At 38.2% G+C, this 18,822-nt stretch overlaps 1 protein-coding gene across 1 annotated transcript in view; it reads left to right on the top strand.

The window, feature by feature from the left end:
• The window catches only part of adcy5 (adenylate cyclase 5), a 121,798-nt gene that overhangs the window by 12,465 nt on the left and 90,511 nt on the right, over positions 1-18,822 (top strand). The gene's annotated exons all lie outside the window — the stretch shown is intronic.

The raw sequence follows: 18,822 nt of genomic DNA, 5'->3' as shown, positions 1-18,822 counted from the left end.
AGGGGTACCTGATGTCACTGTATGTTTTTTTTGTTAAGTTATGTGTGTGTTTTGTTCAACATTTTGGGAAATTTCCTAAAGTATGTCAGTAGAGGACAGGAAAGTACAGGGTGGAGAAAGAGGTACGGGATCGGCAAAGGACCTCGAGCTGGATTCGAACTTTGTCGCACTGCCCACTACACCATTGGCTCCGATAGATGAATGCACTTTAAAAGTAACTTCCAAATGCTTGCAGGGCCATTGCATTATCAGATTGTTAAAACTTTACTCAAGGGTTTAGGACTGTTAAGTTTATAAGCGTTCAGTAGAGCTAAGTAGAGCTATTCTGAGTTTGTACAATATAGGATACTCAATTTTCTTCTTGGCAAAAGTAGTCACTAATCTGTGATTTTTAAATGATTTAGTATGTTGTTACTCATCCAGTGTGATCAAAAACAGATGCCTTTTCTTCTAGGATGATATGGTAGGTCCAAGGGCCAGTTCAAACGTTTCCTTCATTTCTCAGTTTCACAGTCAGGTTGCCGAACACTCTTGAGAAGTGCCAGAGCGCTGTCACTATTGTGAAAAGAGAACGGAGAGAAGGCAGCTTGCCGTGTTTTCATCATTTATGCATGGTGATCAGAAAAGTGTCATCCCTTATGATGTTTTATGTGCAGCCAGGGGTTGAAGAGCATATGTGTTACGTAAAGCATTTGTAAAATCATGTTATTGAAAGCGAGTACAGGAAAAGATCCATGAGATGATGTGTGAGCAAACGTACGGATTGTCCGTAACATACTTTGAATTCTGTACTGTAATACGGTTTGATACTGTAGAACAAAGAAAGTGTTATACAGTACAAGTTATTCCACACCTTAAGGGCTTACATGACATGTGTGGGCTATATTTAATTACACAATACACACTCTTTATTTTACAGGCAAATAACCTTTCTATTTACTGCCTGCTATTCAAATCATGTCCTAATACATCATGACATCTACATAATGATAATCAGCATCTTTTTTTTTGTTGTTGTTCTTGGATGCCTTGTCTACGTTAAAACTGGTCTCTAATCAAGTCAGGTTTGTGTTTGCAGTCTCTCAGGTTTAGGGAAGTGAGTACAGTGAAGTAGTTTGTTTACAGAGGACAAGCTCTGATGTAATATAATGTGCAAGTATATGAGGCATTGCAATTGTTTTTGTTGTTGTTTATATCCATTTATAGCACAATTTGAAATTGATGGGTACTATTGCTGAGGTACAAGCATACAACAATTATCTTCAAAAAGACCACAGGGTCCAATGTAGAGCATTGCATAGCAGCACAAAAGGTCATGGGTTATGTATGCAAATACACAATACCGCATTTTGACAGGTTGTGAGAGGCACAGTTGTATAAATAAGAAAAAAATAGTCTAATAGATTCTTGATTTAGATTTGATATGAAATTATTACTATAGAAATAAAAACAGTGATGTGCTTGTCTGATGTCTCATCCACATGCTTTATAATACATCACTCTGTCTCTATAGACTCTGAATGGGTCGAATAAATTTTGTTTACGTTGCAGATTCGGTGCACATATGATCTGCTCAGTGCTGTTGTTGTGCTGGACCAGAGCGCACTGTTATGTGCGCTGTAGCAGATCGCAATATCAAACTTCATTCACCCTAATGGACAGCATATTTAACTCTTTCCTCGCCAGCATTTTTAAAAGAAAGTTGCCAGAACCAGCATTTTTTATGATTTTCACAAAAATGTTATGCCTTCCAGAAAATGTTCTTCTTTAAATATATAACCAAACAATATATCAAATAAAAGAACAGACTCTCTGCTTTCAAAAAAAAAACTTTCATCCACCAAATTTTAAGAAAAAAGCTGAGATAATTACATTTTTGTGAAGGACTTTTGATAGAGATCAGATGCAGAGCGATCTTTAAAACATACCCGGAGTTCTTTCTCTTTCATGTGAGGTGCTACTTCCGGTTGTATAAGTTGCGGAAGTGCGCCCCATGGTGGATAATAGCGGTATTGCGGAAAGACGGAAATTCTCGTCATTGGCAGGGAAGTGTTTTCTCTTAATTGACGAGTTATCTCGTCAATGGTGGCGAAAGAGTTAAACTGTCTGAATTGTTTCCTATGCCCTATATAGTGTCCTATGTGTCATTCACCATATTTGAACTAGTAAATGTATGAACAAGTGTCTCATTTTACTTGACGCTGCTTCCACATCTTTTATAATGAAGGGCAGAGGTTTTCCAAACTTTTCATTTTGCGACCCACTTAGATGGGTATAATCTATACCGGGACCCACCAACATATTTTTAAATGTAAATATGAGGAAAACACTGATTTTTTTCACTTTTGTAATAGAATCGTCGTTTTTATTTTCCTCTTCATTTTGTAAATGAAATGCAAATTTAATTGCAATATCAAAATAACTTGTATCATATCAAACATATATCATATCAAAATAAAAAAAATTCTCTGATGAAGCTAACACGGAATTAACTTCGACGAGCCACTAGAGGCAGGCTCCAAAAGGGAGTCAATTCCCATAGACCCCCATGTTAAAATGCCCAACTTTAAAGGGACACTCCACTTTTTTTGAAAATATGCTCATTTTCCAGCTCCCCTAGAGGTAAATTTTTTTTACCATATTTTCCATTCAGCTGATCTCTGGGTCTGGCGCTACCACTTTTAGCATAGCTTAGCATAATCCATTGAATCTGATTAGACCATTAGCATCGCGCTAAAAAATAACCAAAGGGTTTCGATATTTTCCTATTTAAAACTTTGACTGTTTTGTAGTTACATGTAGTTAAACAAAAGTTGCGATTATCTAGGCAGATATGGCTAGGAACTATACTCTCATTCTGGCGTAATAATCAAGAACTTTTCCGCCGTAACATGGCTGCAGGAGGCGCAATGATATTACGTAGCAGCCAAAAATAGCCCCTTACAACCCTCCAATGGCAGGGGGCTATTTTCGGGCACTGCGTAAAATCATTGCACCTGCTGCAGCCATGTTACGGCGGCAAAGTTCTTGATTATTACGCCAGAATGACAGTATAATTCCTAGTCATATCTGCCTAGAAAATCCCAACTTTTAGTTTTCTGTCGGTTATACAACAATTATATTAAGCCTTAAAGTTCTGCATAATTAAGGGCGTGGCCACTTGAGTGACTGCCACTGCTGTCACTAAACTCTAGCTAGGTGGGTGTGGTTTCAGCAACCAGCCACCTCAGCTTTGCCCACATTACACCTCTTTACCCATTTTTGGCTATTCGCAGGTAATGCTCGGTAATGTACTGCCAATATGGTGACGGCAGGCTCTGCCAACTATTGGCTTTAAAATTGCTCTTCACAAACCTATGGGTGACTGACCCACAGTTTGAAAACATTTCAAATTCTAAATTTTTTAGAGATAACCTGTAACCTACTTACATTTTTATGTCATTGGGGCTTTATGTACTTATTTAAACAAAAATCGTAAACTAATGGTTTTATAAATTACAGACATACAGTATATCTTGTCATTTAATTTTCTTATAATACCTTATCTTTAAAAATATATCAATAAACATCCTTTATAGTATTGCGGTAATGCTCAGATATGGTTTGCAACTTGGGTGGAACGAGCCAGCCCCTCATAGAGAGAGAGAGAGAAAAAGGCCAAGCTCTTTCTCTTCTCAAACTGCTGTGATGAAAATTTCATGTGAGCCTTTGCCATCCGTTGTCTTGATTGTATGTTTTTCCTTCCTCTTTTTATCAAGCAACTGAATTTATATTTTTTAAAAATGTTAAAGATTATGCCAAGATAGCTTTTCAACACGCTATTAAGAATTAGATTTTCCATGCCATGATTATCATTGCATGCCTAAAATAACAACCGTTTGCCAAATGGGCATTTATGATAATTAAGGTTGTGTAACAGGAACGATCATACATAGGGTTGATTTGTGGAGTCTGTAATAAATCTGTAATAAATGCCAATTATCCACATATTTTCTTATCTATAAAAATTTGTTGGACTTGTCTGAAGCCTGAAGCAAGCCCTTGGCTAGTGTATAAGACTGATAGATGCTTGTTAGATGCAGTGGCGGCCAGTAACTTTTTTTTCGAGTGCGCTCGATGCGAAGTTTGTCACAACATGTATGTAGCCCGTCATGTGCATGGTTTGTAATTTAAAAATATGTGTTCTGCGCGTCAAGTTATCCTATGTGCATCATGTGTCTTGTCAAAATAAGTGCCTGCTGCAGACGCATCTAGTTTACTGTTAAGGGAGTGTCTGGCGTGTATTTTGTGAACGTGAGCGTCTCAAAATAATGCGCAGCAGGCACTTTTTTTGACAAAACACGTGATGCACATGGTTCACATGACGCAACAAACACATATTTTGAAAACACAAGCAACACACATGACAGTCCGAACACTTATTTTAAATTGGCGCCCCTCGGATGAGCAGTCACAAGCCGCCACTGGTTAGATGTAATTTGAGCTTTGGCCAGTGCGGGCACTTTTACACCATGTGGATCTAGATTCGTCTGCATTGTCTAAAAAACTCCTACATTGGCATCAGTCGTTCTCTGACAGCTTCATATGCTTGTGACTGGCAGTGTTGGCCCAGCTGAGGTCTGTTAGTGATTCAGCTCTGCTCGTGCTACACTGAATAGCTGTTTATGTGTTAATTAACTGCACCTCCCACATTATTGCTGTTGTACCATGCAGTGATTACAAGCTTCAGACATTCATTGAAAAGGCAAAGAAGAGACTTTATTTAAAAAATGAAATAATTTATTTTGCATGAAAATTTCAATTATCATCATGTTGAACCACACTCTAAAAAATGCTGGTTTATTTTCAACCCATGATTCTTCCAGTAAAATCCGCTAAGAATAAATAACAACAAAGTACTTTAAATGTAGTTTATTATATAACAAGCAAAATAAACAACACGTAGATTACCTAGGAAACCAAAAAATTCTTTATTTTCGACGAGGTATTTGTTCAAGAGTTCAGTTTAGCAACTAGTCAGACCATTAAAAAAAAACTGAAACCGGAAGTAAAGTTCGGACCAGATGGGTATTGCGCCACCTTAAGTATGTCCCATGTATTTTCTCTGTCATGTTTTTTTAAGACATGAACATTGACTTAATAACGTGTAATTGACTTGATAAAAAGCTATTTATGTGTTATACCACAGGGCTGATCTGATGGGCTGAGAAATGTTCCATGGGTGTTGATTAGTTTTCTGTAAACCGCACACCCAACCTGTAAAATGTCTTAAAAATAGGCACCTGAGCAATGTTTGTGGTAACCATGGTATAAACGGAATAATTGAATCCGGTCCTTTGAATTATGTAAGGAATAATTGACGACGGGCTATTGAATTATAAGAAAATAATGCACACCAAAGGTGGTAATCGTGGAGTGCCGTTACACCGCGGGTGTGCATTTTTTTTCAAATAATTCAAAGGACCGGAGTCAATTATTCCGCTTATACCACGGTTACCACAAACATTTCTCTGGTGTCTACTTTTAAGACATTTGAAAAGTTAGGTGTGCGGTTATCAAAAAATAATGCATACCCACGGAACATTTCTCAACCAATCAGAATACAGCATTCAACAGACCCATAGCATAATTGAAAGTAATGCACACCCGCAGTGTAATGGCACTCCACTTTGCATTACCACCTTGGTGTGCGTTTTTTTCTTAGAATTATTTGGCCCGTCGTCAATTATTCATAGTTCATTGTGCAAGTATTGTTAGAGGTAAAACCCCACACGAACCTCCAAAGTTGTGTACAAATGTTATGTAGTTAGAAATGAATCCTGCTTTTGATTCCGGTCAATGTGCTTATAAAACTTACTGGAGACTTGCATTATTTTGTAATCTGTACGAATTGGAGATATGTGCTTAGTTATAGGACTAAATTAGTGTTTTAAAGAAAAGTAAGCATGCTTACAACATTAGAAATTAGTGATTAGCCAACAGGCTTATAACAAAACAGATTGTATGTGCACAATGCGCAGCTCTGATCTCAAAATTAGGTCATTATGTCCCTTCTCATTTAACAATCCATGATTTCTGAGGTTCTTTGTCCATTGGAAATTTGTAAAATTATGTATTTTCTGTGTTTTGATGACTAAATGACCAGCTTCCCTATACAAAACTATAGGTTTAAACCGCACATTCTGGACGTCCATCCCTCACCAACATGGCGGCAGGCTGAATAAGGCGTATTGGTGAAGAATACGCGGGGGACTATATAAAGACTATAGAGGGTATGCACATGAAGTCACCTTTGGCGAAAATGACTGCGGTTACGCCCCACTGAGTGGCAAAAGACAGAGCGGCAGCATTTGTGTACAGTGTAAAATCAGCGAAAACACTGGGAAAACAGCTGTTGTTTCCCATTTAGCCTTTACTAAAAAATTGTACAAGATTTCGGAGCTATCGTTTTATAGACTGCCAAAAAACACAGAAAGGAGAAGTAAATAGATCGTTCATGCCAATGTCCACTGACAACAGGTGGGTTGACAAGTTGCTAGGGTCACTATCAAGCAGAGGTTATTTTCTACTTAAAAGTATTTTTTCAAATATTTGTATTTTATCAGTGTTTTTCTTTGGAAAACATACATTCCAAAGCATATTATCATACTCTATTACATTTCATAAATACAAGTTTTTGTTTTACATTTAATATTTAAGTACATTAACATACTTTTACTCAAGTAAAAGTTTACAATTTTAATGTAATTAGGTATTAAATACATTTTAATATGTAATATAAAAAAATACACAGTATGATTATATGCTTTAGAATGTAGTGAAGTAAACTTTTTCCCAATACAAACACCCTAATAAAGCACAGATGCTTGGAAAATGTAAATTAATGTAACTAAGTATTGTCCACCTCTGCTATCAAGTCCAACTAAATTCAATTTAAGCTGATAATAGTCAGTTTTACTAGCATTTTTCGCAGAAGCTGCTATGAAAACCAGCCATTTTGTTGAACTTTTGCCACTCAGCAGGGCGAGTTCCGGCGTGGTCACGTGGAAAAGTGACGTCAATGCATATTTTGTCCCTTTTTCATATCCTTTTTTACCCAACGAAAATAATGCAGCATTTGTGTGTGTGTGTGTGTGTGTGTGTGTGTGTGTGTGTGTGTGTGTGTGTGTGTGTGCGCTTTGTATTTGTTTGGCCAACTGACAGCCATGTCCCATATCCTACTCACTTTTAAGATGCCGGCTGAAAATAACCCAGCAATTTTGTGTGTATGTTATCCCATAAGAAAGATAGATCACAGATGAGGTATCTTTTAAATCTCAATTATTCTCTTAGACATGAGATTAAACAAATATCTTAACTGTTTTCTCCTGTGTCTCAAATGTTTCCCGAGTAAAACAAACATTTCACAAATGTCTCCATTAGAGATTTTAGAAGAGATCTCCACAGTCACAAACTGAGTTTAATATTTTTTAAGATTTCAGTATAAACTTAAGCATCAGCTTTACAATTTTTGCAATTTTAAGAGAAACATCTGTTGATGCTTAAATAAAACATCAAATCTGCTGAGCTATGACAAGCAAAAAATATCTGAGCTATAACATTTTCCTCTGAGATATTAGAGATATAAAAAAATCACTAATTCATAAATATATAAGTAAATACGATGTTTATATTTATAAATATATTTATAGCACCAGCAAGCGTTTTCTGTTTGTCCAAGAAAAATTCCCATCAGGGATTATTAGGTTTGATTAAATTTCAATGTTCTCCTTGCTGCAGTCTTACTGAATACATGTTGGATGTTACTCAGGTTTTTAGCTAGATATTGCTTTGATACGAAGAGGTGTGAAGGGGTGCGCTGTGGGAGGTTTTTAAGATAATGCGAGCCGAGAGACACAGGGCAGCAGGTCTTGTGTCGACCTATTTAAACTTGAATATGACAGCAGCAACATTGATCTCGTCTCTCCCAGAATAGGTTTTAAAAGTGTGTGCGTGAAATGTATTAAATAGATCTATACCATATAAGAAAGGCCCTGAACTTTTTGTGAGCAGAATGCTTCACATGTGGAGCTCTTGTTTTCTTCTCCCATAGTTTTCAGACTCCCACACTTAGTTTGTGTGTCTCTCGGGAATCTGAAGCCATTTTTAACACATCACGTGTTTGCATGGTTGTAAAAATATTCTGCAACCTCAGTCCAGCCAATCTCAATGGGAAAGTTTAAGGCCAAACACTATCGGTCAATTCTTTTCCTTTTCTTCTTTAATAATTACTTTTTCCACATTTTATAATAATAGTTGACATTTTAGTCACTTTAGCTGTGAAATAACGCAGATAAATGGATGGCACTTATGTAGTGACCAAAGAATGGTAAACAAATCAAGACCTTTTTTATTCTTCAAAGTTTTTGCATTGATTAAAGCGGATCTCATTCTGGGCATTCACTCAAGGAACCTCATGCAGTATCCACTTGGGATGATTTTTAAACAGTATTAAAGGAGTTCCCATGTGCTATGTACTATGGCTTTTTGTTGGTTGCTTTTTTATACTGTACTTTACAGGAACGGAAGTAAACCTAATCATGTTTAAAATATTTTTAAGACTAAAATGTTGTAAATGGTTATAAAATGAATGTGCATGTAATGGGTGTCTTTAAAGGGGCCATGTCACAAAACTTTTTTAAGATGTCAAATAAATCTGTGAAGTTTTAGCTCAAAATACCATATAAATAATTTATTATAACATGTTAAAATTGTCACTTTGTAGGTATGTGCAAAAATGTGCCATTTTGGGTGTGTCCTTTAAAATGCAAATGAGCGGATGAAGTGCACTAAATGGCAGTGCTGTGGTTGGATAGTGCAGATTAAGGGGTGGTATTATTATAATAAGAGCTCCTTATGACATCATAAGGAGAGCCAAATTTCAATGACCTAATTTTTCATATGCTTGTAGAGAATGGTTTCCCAAAACTAAGTTACTGGATTGATCTTTTTCACATTTTCTAGGTTGATAGAAGCACTGGGGACCCAATCATAGCACTTAAACATGGAAAAAGTCAGATTTTCATGCCATGGCACCTTTAAGCATCCTTCTTTAGGTCATAAGAAGCTTTTGGTTGTGTATCTGAGCAAATATTGTTTTAGTCACATACAGGCAGCCATTTTTGCAACTGTTAGAAATGTTGCGGTTGGTCTAATTCAGTCTTAGTGGAAGTTAGCAAAAAGCTGAAAATCGCTTACACCACCTTTATGAGAGCACATACGTTTATGTTCTCCGTTAATATTAGATGGATAAATAAGAGCTCTGTTTGGGCAGATGGACTGCTCCTGAAGGTCCATAAACACTTGTACTGTGGATAGGAGGTTTGACTTGTTTTGCCTTTAGGGACACTGACAATCAGTGTGGCAAGCGTTAAGAAGTTCTCCATCTCTGTCATTTTATGGCGAGCCGCAGCTGAAAGCCTTAGGAATCCTTTAAAGGTGGCAGCTGGAGAATAAACCTGGAGCTCTTATGAAATTAGAGTGATTAAAGTGATGGTTCAGCAAAAAATGATTACCCCATGGTTTACTCACCCTTAAGCCATCCGAGATAGATATGTCCATAATCTTTCTATGTCCGCAATCTGAGTCATTTTAGTAAATGTTCCTGCTTTTCCAAGCTTTATAATACTGGAAAACAGGGTCCACGACTTTCAAACCCAAAAAAGTACATCCATCCTTCGCAAAAGTAATCCACACGGCTCCAGCGGGCTAATAAAGGCCTTCTGCACTGTAAGCCCATACAGGTTGATTGAACTTAAAAAATGTAATGAAACTCGTTGCCCTAAAAAGTTAATTTTGCCTGGTTAAAATAGCAATAAATTGTAAGTTTAATGTACTTAATGTTTTAATTTCTTCCAATATTCCTGCACTCTTAACCCTGATTAATTGACATTACTAGAAATTTGTAAGGAAACCCGTTGCATATAACTTTAGTTTTATCACTTTATATTACTTTTGATGTTATTAATGGTATTATAACACAAAATTAATGACTGACTTTAAGTCAATCATTGAATAAACGTGATTCTCCACAGAAACACACACAAACTGTGTTTTTGACATACATTGTCAGTACTGTGGAGAGAAATACAATAAAATGTTCTGAACAGGGTTCATGTACGGAAACACTGATCACCTGAACGGTGACTTCACAAAATTATCATTTACAACAAAACAACATCCATAATATATAAGAGTTTGAACCTATATAACATTTTATTAACAAATATTTAAGTGGAGAAAGTTCTTATCAGTTTTTATTCTGTGAAAAAGCAGAAAATAATCAAAATATTCAGGCGTAAAGGATTATGGGTATTCCTCACAACATGAACTAATAATTTTAAGTTCATTTTACTTTAATGTTTTAGTTTAATGGGTTTTGTAAGCTTAAAAGTTAAATCAACTAAACTTTTTAAGGTTTGGCTTCAAAACAGAAAATATTAAGTGATGTTTACTTGATTGTTTAAGTAAAGACAATTTCTGGGTTAACAGTGTGAGAGTAATCGATGTGATTTTGTTATAAAAAATTCCCTATTTAAAACTTTTTATAAACGAATAACTAGCTTCTATGAGCGGCCAGTGTGCATTATGAGAAACGATGCCTAAGATCCGGTGAAAATAGACTTTTCGAGAACAGTGCATTGTGAGTTTTTTTAGCTACAGATGGGGATAATTAATGTCCTCTTGTCTTATATCAAAATCATCTGCCATTTTCTTTAAAATCTTAGGTTTAGACTTCTTATTTTTGACTGGCGTTATTTTGGTCTCTCTTCTGTGTCTCCACGTTTATCACTAAGCCACTACGTCATTCTACACCATGTCCCTGTCATTGTACACCATACCCTAAAACTCTAAGGTGAACGGAAGCTAGTTATTATAGTTTATAAAGTTTTAAATATGGATATTTAACCCCAGGAGCCATGTGGATTACTTTTGTGAAGGATGGATGCACAACGTATTTGTTGCTGGGAAAAGCTGGGAAGTGCCAGGATATTTAATAAAATAACTCGTATTGTGCTCGTCTGAAAGATGATGGACATCTCGAATGACTTGAGGGTGAGTAAATCAGGGTGTAATTTTTATTTTTGCTGAACTATCCCTTTAACATATGGCGAACTGTACTTTTAACCATTCTCAGGATATACATTTTTCTACAGTTTACAATTTGGTAAATTTGATAACTGGGATAAAACTTTTAATTAACTGACAATTGTCAGTTATTCTCGAAATCAGGAATTACATTTCCATTAGTAAAAATGTAAATGTATGTCTTCAGCTGTAGAAATAAAATGTATGTAATACATTTTTGATATACTTAAGGTAGGGAATTCACAAAATATCTTCATGGAATATGATCTTTACTTAACAACATAATGATTTTTGGCATAAATTAATAGACAAATTTGACCCATACAATGTATTGTTGGCTGTTGCTTTAAATATACGTGTGCTACTTATGACTGGTTTTGTGGTCCAAGGTCAAATGTATAGACGGTTTCATCTGGCGCTCGTGCATCTGTGGTCTGAACTTTACTTCCGGTTTCTGTTTGTTTAATGGTCTGACTAGTTGCATGTAATCTACGTGTTGTTTATTTTGCTTGTTATATAAATAAACTACTTTAAAAGGACTTTGTTGATATTTATTCTTCTCGGAGTTTACCGGAAGTTACGTGATGACCATGAAAGCCGCTTGTTAGGGGCCGAGCACCGAGGAGCAGGCCAGAATGGCCTGCACCGAAAGGTGCGAAGCCCTATTGTTTTTGCTCGGATTATTATTTTTTTTATTATTATTAGGGCCCGAGCACCGAGGAGCAGGCCAGAATGGCCTGCACCGAAAGGTGCGAAGCCCTATTGTTTTTGCTCGAATTTATTATTTTTTTTTTTTTTTTTTTTTCAACACTTGTGCTAATTTGGGAGCCTTAACATACTCGAAAAGTCTTGAAATTTGGCACACACGTCAGAGTCGCGTGCCACTAGGCTCATGCAAAGGCTGGAATACGGGCGTGGCAAGGGAGCTCTGTAGCGCCCCCTGTAATTCAAAAACAAACATTGGGGCACAGATCGGGCAAAAATGTACGCACATGTACGAGAGTTGGTACACATATAGATCTCATCGACCCGAACAACTTTCGCCCTCTAACATTTAAGCTCCGCCCAACAGGAAGTCGGCTATTTCGGATTGTTTAAAAAATGCATGCGGTGAACTTTTGAATACTCCTTCTAGGGGATTCATGCAAATGACACCAAACGTGGTGATCATGATGTCGTGACATTGTACTTGCTAAATTGCGAAGGGATTTTTGATATCTCGAACGGTTCTGCCATGGCGAAGCGACAAAGTCATGGCGAAATCAGAGAAACAGGAAGTGTCTAATATCTAAGGCAAAAAATGTCTTATTGTGATGACACGCGGGGCGTTTGTTCGTCTGAAGATTCCGATCGCATTGATGTGCCTATTGTGAGTCTCGGGTATAGCGCCACCACCAGGCGCCAGGAAGTGTGTCATTTACAAAGCTGGATTTTTTTGACAGTTCCAGGCAATGTTCTTTTTAGAGTACTCCTTCTAGAAAAATCATGCAATTGACACCAAAAGTGGTCAACATGATGCTGAGGCATAGTAGATGATAAATTGCGAAGGGATTTTTGATATCTCGAACGCTGTTCCCATGGCAACCTGTCAAACTTTACTTTCATTTTAAAGGCATATTTAAGCCTTACAGTTTCATGCAGTGAACTTTTAAATACTCCTTCTAGGATATTCATGCGATTGACACCAAAAGTGGTCAACATGATGCTGAGACATTGTAGATGATAAATTGCGAAGGGATTTTTGATATCTCGAATGTTGTTCCTATGGCAACGCGACAAATTTTACTTTCATTTTAAAGGCTTATTTAAGCATTACAGTTGCATGCGATGTTTTTTTAAATACTCTTTCTAGGTAAATAATGTTATTGACACCAGAAGTGGTCAACATGATGCTGAGACATTGTAGATGCTAAATTGCGAAGGATTTTTGACATCTCGAACGCTGTTCCCATGGCAACACGTCAAACTTTAATTTTATTTCAGGCATATTTATGGCTCTTGGCGTGCTTAGATTAAATTTAAATTTGGCACACACATCAGAGTTGTCGGCTGTTAAGTGTTGACAAAAAGGCCAGATAAAGGTGTGTCTATTTAGTGTCTCACTAGCGCCCCCGTTTGTCTAAAATGTGGGGTTTCTTTTACCTACAGTACCTAAATGGATCAGTAGCAACATGAAATAGTCCACTGATATTTACCCACTTGATGCCCTTGCCCACCGTGCATCGTTTTTTCGGAGGCACCGTGTAGCGGTAAAAAAACGTGCGAGGGCCCGCCATCGCTGCTTGCAGCTATATTTAGGGCCCGAGCACCGAGGAGCAGGCCAGAATGGCCTGCACCGAAAGGTGCGAAGCCCTATTGTTTTTGCTCGGATTATTATTTTTATTAGGGCCCGAGCACCGAGGAGCAGGCCAGAATGGCCTGCACCGAAAGGTGCGAAGCCCTATTGTTTTTGCTCGGATTTATTATTTTTTTTTTTTTTTTTTTTTTTATTATTTTTATTTTTTTTAACACTTTTGGGCATTTTGGGTGCCTAAACATACTCGAAAACTCTTGAAATTTGGCACAGACTTCAAAGTCGTCCGTCATTGCGAACGGGCAAAGGCTGGAACACGGGCGTGGCACAGGGGCTCTGTAGCGCCCCCTGTAATGCAAAAAAAAACATTGGTGCACAGATCGGGCAAACATGTACGCACATGTACGAGAGTTGGTACGCATATAGATATCATCGACCCGAACAACTTTCGCCCTCTAACATTTTAGCTCCGCCCAACAGGAAGTCGGACATTTTGGATTGTTTAAAAAATGCATGCGGTGAACTTTTAAATACTCCTTCTAGGGGATTCATGGGATTGACACCAAACGTGGTGATCATGATGTCAAGACATTGTACTTGCTAAATTGCGAAGGGATTTTTGATATCTCGAACGGTGTTGCCATGGCGAAGCAGCAAAGTCATGGCGAATTTAGAGAAACAGAAAGTGTCTAATATCTAAGCCAAAAAATGTCTTATTGTAATGCCATGCGGGGTGTTTGTTTGTCTGAAGATTCCGATCGCATCGATGTGCCTATTGTGACTCCCGGGTATAGCGCCACCACCAGGCGCCAGGAAGTGTGTCAGTCATGAACTTTTAAATACTTCTCCTAGGGAATTCATACGATTGACACCAAACGTGGTGAAGATGATGCTCAGACATTGGACTTGCTAAATTGCGAAGGGATTTTTGATATCTCGAACGGTGTTGCCATGGCGAGGCGACAAATTTATGGCGAATTCAGAGAAACAGGAAGTGTCTAATATCTAAAGCAAAAAATGTCTTATTGGGATGAAACGCAGTGTGTATGTTCGGCCAACGATTCCGATCGCATCGATGTGCCTATTGTGAGTCTCGGGTATAGCGCCACCAACAGGCAACAGGAAGTGTGGCAGTCACAAAAGGTGGATTTTTTGACAGTTGCATGCGGTGAACTTTTAAATACTCCTCCTAGGATTTTCATGCGATTGACACCAAAAGTGGTCAACATGATGATGAGGCATTGTAGATGATAAATTGCGAAGGGATTTTTGATATCTCGAATGCTGCTCCCATGGCAACACGTCAAACTTTACTTTAATTTTCAGGCATATTTAAGCACTTGGCATGCACTTTGGGTGCCTTAACATGTTTGAAAACACCGGGAATTTGGCACAGACCTCAAAGTCGTCGGCCATTAGGACCGGGCAAACGCTGGAACACGGGCGTGGCAGTAGGGCTCTGTAGCGCCCCCTGTAATGCAAAAAAAATATTGGTGCACAAATCGGGCAAACATGTACGCACATGTACTAGAGTTCGTACGTATATAGATCCCATCGACCCGAACAACTTTCACAATCAAACCTATTAACTCCGCCCAACAGGAAGTCGGCCATTTTGGATGGTTTTAAAAAATGCATACGATGAACTTTTGAATACTCCTTCTAGGGGATTCATGGGATTGACACCAAACGTGGTGATCATGATGCCAAGACATTGTACTTGCTAAATTGCGAAGGGATTTTTGATATCTCGAACGGTTCTGCCATGGCGAGGCGACAAATTCATGGCGAAATCAGAGAAACAGGAAGTGTCTAATATCTAAGGTAAAAAATGTCTTATTATGATGACACACGGGTTGTTTGTTCGTCTGAAGATTCTGATTGCATCGATGTGCCTATTGTGAGTCTCGGGTATAGCGCCACCACCAGACGCCAGGAAGTGTTGCAGTCACAAAGGTTGATTTTTTGACAGTTCCATGTGATGTTCTTTTAAATACTCCTCCAAGGATTTTCATGCGATTGACACCAAAAGTGGTCAACATGATGCTGAGACATTGTAGATGATAAATTGCGAAGGGATTTTTGATATCTCAAACGCTGTTCCCATGGCAACGCCCCAAACTTTACTTTTATTTCAGGCATATTTAGGGCTCTTGGCGTGCTTAGATTAACCTAAAAGTTAACACACATCAGAGTTGTCGGCTGTTAAGTGTGGACAAAAAGGTCAGACATAGGCGTGTCTCTTAAGTGGCTCACTAGCGCCCCCTTTGCCTAAAATGTAGGGTTTCTTTTACCTACAGTCCCCAAATGGGTCAGTAACAACATAAAATAGTCCACTGATATTTACCCACTTGATGCACTTGCCCACCGTGCATCGTTTTCTCTGAGGCACCGTGTAGCGGTAAATAAACGTGCGAGGGCCCGCCATCGCTGCTTGCAGCTATATTTTTTATTATTATTATTATTATTATTTTTTTTTAACATTTTTGGGCACTTTGGGTGCCTAAACATACTCGAAAACTCTTGAAATTTGGCACAGACATCAGAGTCGTCGGCCATCAGGTCTGGGCAAAGGCTGAAACACGGGCGTGGCAGGGGGGCTCTGTAGCGCCCCCTGTAATGCAAAATAAAACATTGATGCACAGATCATGCAAACATGTACGCACATGTACGAGAGTTGGTACGCATATAGATCTCATCGACCCGAACAACTTTCGCCCTCTAACATTTAAGCTCCGCCCAACAGGAAGTCAGTTATTTTGGATTGTTTAAAAAATGCATGCGTTGAACTTTTAAATACTCCTCCTAGAGGATGAATGCGATTGACACCAAAAGTGGTGAACATGATGTCGAGACATTGGACTTGCTAAATTGCGAAGGGATTTTTGATATCTCGAACGGTTCCGCCATGGCGAGGCGACAAATTCATGACGAATTCAGAGAAACAGGAAGTGTCTAATATCTGAGGCAAAAAATATCTTATTGTGATGCCATGCGGGATGTTTGTTCGTCTAAAGATTCCGATCGCATCGATGTGCCTATTGTGACTCCCGGGTATTGCGCCACCACCAGGCGCCAGGAAGTGTGTCAGTCACAAAGGTGATTTTTTTTCACAGTTCCATGCGATGTTCTTTTAAATACTCCTTCTAGGATTTTCATGCGATTGTTACCAAAAGTGGTCAACATGATGCCGAGACATTGTAGATGATAAATTGCGAAGGGATTTTTGATATCTCAAAAGCTGTTCCCATGGCAACACGTCAAACTTTACTTTCATTTTAAAGGCATATTTAAGCCTTTTAGTTGCATGCAGTTAACTTTTAAATAGAGATCGACCGATATATCTGTTTTCCGATATTTTCCCCGATATTTGAGCATTTTCCGATGATCGGATATCGGGTTTGTGATATCGGATTGACCGATAAACGAGAGAATTGAGAATTGCGCGCTGGACGCATCTGAGGAGAGGAGCTCACAGCAGCAGAGTGCACAGCAAATATGACGGCGGAGTGACGCGACTTCATTAAAAGGACTTTGAGTATACTTACTTTGCATCTGAGGCATTTATAACACATCTTCTTTGTGCATTAATGTATGTTATGTTAAATAAGTTGATATATTTAAAGCAATGTATGCAGTTTGTCCAAGAATAGAGACGAACTCACAAAATCACGTGCTGTTCACTTACCGGGGTTGAAGGCTGAAGCTTTTAACAAGATTTACCCTAAGTTATATTAAAATTTACCAGATAAACATTATTTTGCTAAAATATCTATATAAATGTCTGTGGATATGAATTAATTATTTATTACCTCCGCAAGCGGTCACAGTTTGATACAGTTAATGCGTGAGTAAATGCATAGATAACAGCGCTGTCAACAGCCATTTCATAAGCTATAACAACAAAATATTAATTATTCTGACATCAAATAACATTACCAGTTAAGAAATTCAGTGATATATAAGCCGTTTTGTTTGTTACTTTCATGAATGTAGTATTCCAGTCAGTGATATTATTTGTAAAACCTCTTTGCTAACTACTTGTTTTACTGCTGAAGGCTACATGTTGCTGGTCAAAACAACCATATTATTCCAAAAAAGGCACTTAATCCACCTGTTTTACTCTATAAACTATGTATAACAAGCAGCCAACTCCGCTATAGTTTTCTCTCTCTCCCGCTGCCAACCGCAGCGCGAACTTTGGATCAGTCCATTTCTGACGAAATGATAGGGGTGTTTGGAATGGTCCATGTATTAGGAATATAGTTTCTACATTATTCATTAAATTAATATTATTCTTCACTCTTTCAGACCCCTCTATTTATTACTTTGTATGCAAAGAGGGAGTGATTGTGATGATGATTATTATTATAAGGGTTTGTTCAGTTCAGTAGTGTTGTAGTAATTATTATGTCAAAAACAGAAGTATAACAGTAAATAAAAATCGGTTCAGCATATCGGTTATCGGGCACATAAGCATCCAAATATTTGTTATTGGCATCGGTTTAAAAAAATGAGTATCGGTCGATCTCTACTTTTAAATACTCGTCCTAGGATTTTCATGCGTTTGACACGAGAAGTGGTCAACATGATGCCGAGACATTGTAGATGATAAATTGCGAAGGAATTTTTGACATCTCGAACGCTGTTCCCATGGCAACGTGTCAAACGTTACTTTAATTTCAGGCATGTTTAAGGCTCTTGGCGTGCTTAGTTGAACTTTAAATTTGGCACACACATCAGAGTTTTCGACTGTTAAGTGTTGACAAAAACGTCAGATAAAGGCGTGTCTATTTAGTGGCTGACTAGCACCCCTGTTTGTCTAAAATGTGGGGTTTCTTTTATCTACAGTACCTAAAAGGGTCAGCAGCAACATGAAATAGTCCACTGATATTTACCCACTTGATGCACATGCCCACCGTGCATCGTTTTCTCGGAGGCACCGTGTAGCGGTAAAAAAACGTGCGAGGGCCCGCCATTGCTGCTTGCAGCTATATTTTTAGGGCCCGAGCACCGAGGAGCAGGCCAGAATGGCCTGCACCGAAAGGTGCGAAGCCCTATTGTTTTTGCTCGAATTTATTATTTTTTTTTTTATTTTTATTAGGGCCCGAGCACCGAGGAGCAGGCCAGAATGGCCTGCACCGAAAGGTGCGAAGCCCTATTGTTTTTGCTCGAATTTATTATTTTTTTTTTTATTTTTATTTTTATTTTTATTTTTTTTAACACTTTTGGGCATTTTGGGTGCCTTAACATACTCGAAAACTCTTGAAATTTGGCACAGACGTTAGAGTCGTTCGTCATTGCGAACAGACAAAGGCTGGAACATGGGCGTGGCACGGGGGCTCTGTAGCGCCCCCTGTAATGCAAAAACAAACAGTAGTGCACAGATCGGGCAAACATGT

The sequence above is a fragment of the Misgurnus anguillicaudatus genome, chromosome 17, assembly GCF_027580225.2.
Source record: "Misgurnus anguillicaudatus chromosome 17, ASM2758022v2, whole genome shotgun sequence".
In the NCBI taxonomy this organism is placed as follows: Eukaryota; Metazoa; Chordata; class Actinopteri; order Cypriniformes; family Cobitidae; genus Misgurnus; species Misgurnus anguillicaudatus.
The sequence above is the reverse complement of the archived record's forward strand: the minus strand, read 5'-3'. Positions and strand labels throughout refer to the sequence as shown.